General features: G+C 40.1%; 1 pseudogene; it reads right to left on the bottom strand.

Moving 5' to 3' along the window:
- Window positions 1-2157: 2157 nt before the first annotated feature.
- LOC101039969 (large ribosomal subunit protein uL1 pseudogene) overlaps window positions 2158-6000 on the bottom strand; it is an 84643-nt pseudogene continuing 80800 nt past the window's right edge.

Genomic DNA, 6000 nt, shown 5'->3' with positions numbered 1-6000 from the left:
CCTAGACTCTGCTCCAGTTCTCCCCCAGAAACAGGACACCCTTAAATGGGTCAGCCCAGGCAGTCTTGTGACCCTGAGGCATAAAGCCCAAGGCAGGCTGGCTGCAAGAGAGGCACCTAGAGATGAGAGTCCTTCTACCCCTAGGCAGCTTTCCTTAGCTTGAGAGGCATGGTGTGCATTTAGGAGTCTGGCTAAACATGAGTCCTAGGCTTCTATTGTCCCTTGCTGCCTAATATATAAGTAATAAACCTGCTTCATGTAACGTTGTCTTACCTGACTCAGACAAGTTGGTAACCTGCGCCCAGTGAATGTGCTTCATAATGATAGCAGTTTAAAGCCCACCTATTCATTATCTCACAGTTCTGTAGGTCAAAAGTCTGGGCTTGGTGTTATTGGGTCTTCTATTCAGCTTCTCACAAGGCTGAAATCAAGGTGTCCTCTGGCTCTCTTCTTGAGAGCTTGGGATCTTCTTCCAGGCTCATTCAGGTTGTTGGTGGAATTAAATGCCTTGTGGTTACAGGCTGGGGTTCCATTTCCTCGGTGGTGGTTGGCTGATCCTAGCCACAAGGCCCTCTCACAACATGGCAGTGACTTCTTCAAAGCCAGCAGGGGAATCTCTCTCCAGCCCACTGTGAGTTGTAAATAATATAATATAGTCACAGGAGGGACCCTCCCATCATATTTGCTGCATAAAGTGACTGATACAGTTTGGGTATTTGTTTCTGCCCAAACCTCATGTTGAAATTTTATCCACAATGTTGGAGGTGGGACCTAGTGTGAGGTGTTTGGGTCATGGGGGCAGATCCCTCATGGCATGGTGCTGTCCTCAGCATAAGTGAGTTATCATGAGATCTGATTGTTTAAACTCTGTGGCACCTTTCCCACTGTCTTGCTCCTACTTCACCTTCCATCATGAGTAAAAGACTCCTCAGAAGCTGAGCAGATGCCAGCACCATGCTTGTACAGCCTGCAGAATGATATGCTAATAAAATCTCTTTTCTTTATAAATTACCCAGTCTCAGGTATTTCTTTACAGCAATGCAAGAAGTACCTAACACTGTACCTAATTAAGGGAGTAATATACCATTATATTCCCACATTTCCCCAAACTCAAGGGAAGGGACTATTCAGAGTATGTGTGCCAGGGATGGGAATCCTGGGGGGTCATTGGGGATTCTGCCTACTACAGTGGTGAAGGGGGTTCAAGCTATCTCACTGCTTCAGATATACCTACAATTAACTTTCCTATTTTCTTCATTATTGCACCTTCAACTATCTAAGATATCTTTGTCTCAATTTCTCAGCCTTACTGTAGTTCATTAGTATAACATGATGTGTTGATAAGCTTTCCCACTGTTGGGTTAGATGCAGTATACTTGGGTCTGATAAAAATTAATGATTTAGTTTGTCTTGAGATACATTTTCCAGTCTGCTGCCTGGGAGTGTGGTGAGTTTACACCAGATTGTGGCTCTTCTATGGTTGATTGAGGAAAGCAAGCTGGAGGCCTAATAATCGTCAAATAGGCAGACTTTAACTTAATCATTCTGCCTTCAAGACAGCACTTCACCTTAACGATCTTCTGCCTTAACTCCATCTCTCTGGTCTATTTTTTTTCCCCAGAAAATTGACCTCTTTCCCCTATGAAGACAGCACAGGGTGTTGCCTTTCTGTTCCAAGTGGCGTTGGAAGCTGGGCTTTTAACTGCTCTCTTGTCGTCTACTAATTGAGACTCACCCTTTTGATGTCCCACCTTGTCTTTCCTCTTCAGCTGTTCCAGTGCCCAGTTTCTCAGCTGTGCACTGAGATTCTGTGAGCAAAACCTGCTTGTTTATCTTCAGATTTACATGTTTGAGAATGAGCTGCCCTGACTACATCTTTATTATCCTTGACTATCAGCTTTTAATTTTCATCTATTGTGCTTTGGGGTTACCTCACTTCCCCGAATATAACGTTTTTCCTTCTGTGTTTACTGTGATTATTTTGTTTTGTTTCTGTGTCTACTATGATTATTCTTTGAGGAGGAGTCATTTTCAATTAGAAAAGGGGACTCACACGGTTTTATTCTACCACAAATATCAAAGGCCAATATTATAATAATAATTACTGTCATTATTTTATTTTTTGACTGGTAACAGTAGAATTTATTCAAATGTGCTTTAATATAGGTGCTGGGGCTCACCCACGGTGCTCTTGATATTTAAAGCCCAGATATTCAGTCAGTTTTTCTTAAGCAACGGCACCAAGAAGTTGACAGACAGGTGAATGTTAAACACAAGCTCACCGTCTGTCATCTTCACGTGACCGACAGCCACAGCCAGACATAACACCTTTTTTACTTAGAACTTGACTGTGGACTTCACCTCATCCACTTTGGCCACCATGTTTTTGTTGTGTGTGAGCAGGGAAGGGAACTTTCCTGCCTTATTTAGGTCTGGGCTGAGGATTCGTCAAATCTGCTTAATCAGAGACCCTGAGGCCAAAATTGCATCATACTTCTTGGCCAGCTTCTTGACCAGTTTCTTATTCTTGTTGAGTTTTTTCAGTGCCTCAATATCTATGTAGGGGATACCCACGGCCTTGGCCTCGTTACAGTGCTGCAGGTCCCCCAGGACACACGTGGAGAACTTGTGGTGGGGAGTGGACTTAAGCCTGATGGTGCCCGAGAAGTGCTTGTCTTCTGGGGGCCGCAGTCCTTCAAGCTGATCTGTAGCTCCAACGTCTCCAGGAACTTGCAGCCCTTGCGCTGGTTCTGGTGCAGGACTTCCTGTGCTGCCTGGGCACATGGTGTTGTGAGAGACTTCTCGCACCACACTCACCAGAAAAGAGCCTGTCATTATTTTATAATAAAGTTCATATGGCATGGCATCTACTCTGTAAGTTTGGGCTGTTCTTATGGAAAGAAGGCTTAAACCCATTGTCTCTGAAGAAATAAGAGTGCTAACAGGATGGCTCTTCATATGAGTGAAACTGAGAATTTGCATGGATTACTTCTGTTGGTTTGTTAGCCTACCTGTCCTCTGCAATGCAGAAAATCACCTTGCCAAGTTAGTGAAGGGCCTTGGAGTTGCTGGAGTGATGATTCGATGGGTTTCTGCCTGCAGAGAATTCATATCAGCAATAGATCGGCTGGCAGCATTTGTGTTGTTCAACTTTTAGGAATTCAAGGAATAAACATGAATATCAGTGGTTTGAATAAGAAATATAAACGGTATGGTATTTGAGGGGAAGCATTTCCATTAGATAGTCCAGAATGGGCTAGGCACTTTTTGATTGCCTAAAATAAATCAATTATCAGGGAGCTATTTGTCTTATTGAAACATTTTCATTCATTGAAAAGAATGTCTAAGCTTCTTACTAACACACGTGAGAGAGACACAACAGACATTAAGGAGCTCACAGGTGGTGCTGCTAACCAAGACACACAAGCTAGCTCTTATGTAAAGGTGAATAAAATTGTACTGAAGGCTTGAATTAAACACACTGGATCTCAAACTTGGCTGCAAAACATGAACACTTAAAAAAATAATAAAATGAGAATTTCATGGACGTGTATGCCTGTTGGAGTGTGTGCAAATACACACACCCTGATGCCTCAGATCACCTCAAGGAAATGAAACCAGAAACTCTGGGATAAAACTGAGGTTCTGGAATTTTAAAATCAATCTCTCTTACATTTTTCGATAGTTTTAATGTGTAGCTAGCATTGTGAATCGCTGAACTGAGATTATAGGTAACTTTGGAGGAAGATATAGATGGGAAGAGAGGTAGTTAAAACTTTTCTCTTTTTATTTATGTCATAAATTTTGAGAAAGCCATTGAGAAAACTTTTTAAATACCTTCTGCTGTCTCTACTTCCCTTAGGAATAAGAGTGGTAGAGAATTGGCTCTGAGTTACCAAATCTCAGTATCCCACATAAAGAATAAAGTGTGTTGCTTTAGAGCAAATACTTGGTCAAAGCATTAGATAAATGTTCAGTTTTTCCAAAGTAGAAACATTCCCACCATCCTCCCACTTTAATCAAGCCACCAATTGCCATTTTACCTATTTAATTACAGGCTTCCTTTTGAAAGGTTGGCTGATGAGGAATTAGTTTTCAGGGTCACTGAACCTCTGTGAGCAACCTCACCTCTGAATGCCACAGAGGGTGCTCATTCTTAATTCAAAGGCTTGTCTACTTAGATATCTGCTGCAAGCCCTAGGATGTAGTCAACCTGCAAAACATTGCTCAGAAAGAAAGTTACAAGTGCTCGACCAGTCCCTGTGAGGATATTGAATTCAGTTCTTATTTTTAATCATGTTTAAAGATGGGATCTTTTCTTTTCATTTCTTGTGATAAAACCCATCTTTCATTCTGTAAGGTAAATCAAAGCAAGAACAAAACAGTGTAATCAGTACCTGTGACAGTTTATTCATGATATGGACATATTTCTGAATGCTAAATATGAATGTGAATTTTTTATGAGTGTGAACTGATACTGATACCAAGAAAAAATTCCCCCTTCCATTGTCAGAGAAGAGAGTTAATAAAAAAAATTCCATCTCATTCAAAATTGATTCTCTCTATCATTGTTCTTTTTTTTCTGACATAAGCAGGTTTTAATATGTTTGTTTTAGCCTCTGAAGACTCTGGTAGATGTGTATAAACTGGTCTGGGTTTCATTCTGTTTCACAAATCAATAAACAAAGGTGTCATCCTGAAAAATTATTGCAAACTCTTCATTACAAATGACAATGAAGGAAACTAGAAGAACCAAATAGAGTTCTGAATCCCAAGTGGGTTTTTTGAGTATCAGAATAGGCTGGAGTAAAATAAATAAATAAAAGGTAAATAAAGCCAACTGTGTTTGACTTGCAAATTTGCTATGAAATAAATATGGAATGCTTCAATGCTAGCTTAACCAACCCTTCTTCTCTGAAAAAATATTGCAAATTTATTTAACTTCTTTCCTCCTTGAAGATCCTCAAACATGCTATAAGTTATAAGTAGAGATGTTCCCCAGAGAAACAGAAAAATCACATAACAGAAAGGGGCAGTAAATATTGTCACCCCTTTAATGATGTGAGAAACTATTTGAATTCAGAATAGTGATGATATTCCTTACTTCAACATATGTATTAGGCAATTTCTCAGGTTTTATAGCTGAATAGTTCATGTTGGAATAGTAAGTCACCATATCAAAAAGTCTTTATTTAGAATTTATTTGTAACAAGGAAGAGAAAACATTTATTTATATTACTTAAAAAAGGAAACACTTTTTAAAGTGACTACTCATCGGCACTATCTAGTTTGAGAGAGTTTTGAAAACATTTTGAAACACTTCAATACTTCAGTCAGATTGGAGAGGACATTCTTCAAATGGTAAGCATATTTATTTCAGAGCCTTCCCCAAGAGAAGTTCCTCCCTTACTTTGTTCACATGTTCTTTAGGAATCTAAGGAAGTAATACATCTTTCTGTCTTATAATCTCTGTTGATCAAAATTCACAAATATTTAGCCTATCGGATTTAGCACTATGTTTTGTGTTTTGCTCAACTTGGATTTCAGCGAGCTTTTCTAGAACAAGTTGGATCTTTATCTCCTTTCTTTCCTGGACTTGAAGGCTTTGGAATCACCCAGTTGGGTTCTTCTTGCCTGCTGCCCAGAAAAAGCTAATACATTGAGAACAGCAGGAATGTTTGCAGCAAAGAAAGAGTTTAATGATCAGAGGGCCAGCCATGTGGAAGGATTAGACGTAATTCTCAAACCTGCCTTTCCAAGAATTTGGGGACTAGGGTTTTTCAAGGATAGCTTGGCAGTCAGAGGGCTAGGGAATGAGGATGGCTAATGAGATGGGTCTGGGATGAAATCATAGAGGGTTGACATGGTCTGCTTGTGCTGAGTCAGTTACTGGGTAGTGGTTACAACTGCAAGATGCTAGTCCATCCATATAGAATGCAAGTTCTGAAAAATAAGCACTAGTCTTAAAGGATTTAAAATGGTGATGTTATCTATAGCGGC

Source organism: Saimiri boliviensis, chromosome 13, assembly GCF_048565385.1.
Source record: "Saimiri boliviensis isolate mSaiBol1 chromosome 13, mSaiBol1.pri, whole genome shotgun sequence".
Classification (NCBI taxonomy): domain Eukaryota; kingdom Metazoa; phylum Chordata; class Mammalia; order Primates; family Cebidae; genus Saimiri; species Saimiri boliviensis.
The sequence above is the reverse complement of the archived record's forward strand: the minus strand, read 5'-3'. Positions and strand labels throughout refer to the sequence as shown.